The sequence below is a fragment of the Cyprinus carpio genome, chromosome A5 (genome assembly GCF_018340385.1).
Source record: "Cyprinus carpio isolate SPL01 chromosome A5, ASM1834038v1, whole genome shotgun sequence".
In the NCBI taxonomy this organism is placed as follows: Eukaryota; Metazoa; Chordata; class Actinopteri; order Cypriniformes; family Cyprinidae; genus Cyprinus; species Cyprinus carpio.
Genome location: NC_056576.1, coordinates 2,103,847 through 2,105,000, shown reverse-complemented (window position 1 = coordinate 2,105,000; position 1,154 = coordinate 2,103,847).

Genomic DNA, 1,154 nt, shown 5'->3' with positions numbered 1-1,154 from the left:
TTCTGATTGATAAAACAAAATCATCCTGATCTCAGATGGTCTGAGGTGGGAGCAACATTTTCCAGCTTAATTTTCATTTTTTGCGTTAAAGTCTGTCCTTTAAAACAGGGCCATAGTTGTTTGTATCACGAGCTTTACTACTTGACATGAGATGCTAATAGGCCAAACACCAACACCAACCACACACCACAGTCACCACCAGTACAGCAACAACACGAAACCATCCCAATAAGAGAGGGTTGGTGTATCCTCGAGGATGGCGCGCGCCGTGCTCAGTGTGTTCCTGTGAGGGTGAAGTGGTTTTCTCGCAATGGTGTGCTGGCGTCAGAGAGGGCACGAGGACGCCTCGAAGGTTATTGTCCTCACTGTGTGTCTTTCTTCTTAAATGCAGTGTTCAAACTCACCCCACTCAACCCCGAGCAAACTAGCTGCATGTTCCCAACGGCTTGGCTTCCACCGCCGGGGTGTGTGTAGCGTGTGGTGTGGTGTGTGTGTGGATGTGTGTGTAGTGTGTGTGTCACGTGCCCTTATGTGTTGATGTGACATGATAACAGATGGAACTCTCTCTGTGGACCACCGCAGGAGGCACTTTGAACATCTGCACATCATGGGTTAAGATCAAACTGTGTTCTGGTGGTGTTCACCCATCCCAGGGGAAACCGAGAAGCCACGACAGCCACGTTAGTCAAAGCAGAGGATAAGGCGGGACCATCAAGCTCCCCAAACATGATAATCGGAACAACCACAACACCGGAACCACTGCGACAACAAACGATTGTCTGCAAAGACAACAGCGCGAACCAGACAAATGCGGACTCCCAGGCGCTTGTTTATAGGGACTGGGGCGATTAATACACAAGAAGGTTATTTACACAGAAGGGCATCCTAACGTCTCATAAGAAACATTGATGAGAGACATGCAAAAAAGAAGCAAAAAAACAGCTCAAACAACATGGAAGGGTTTAGGCTGGTGTCCACTGCCATCCTGAAAATAGCTGGACCGACTGTCACTTTCAGCTGTGTTTTTTTTTTTTTGCTCTTGCCCACATGCACTTTTGCTCATCTTCCCCTTTGCCCAACAGTTTTATTTTTTTTAAAATTAGAAAAACAACAACATTTTATTTAGCGTTGCTTTGTTTGTTCAAATTATTGTG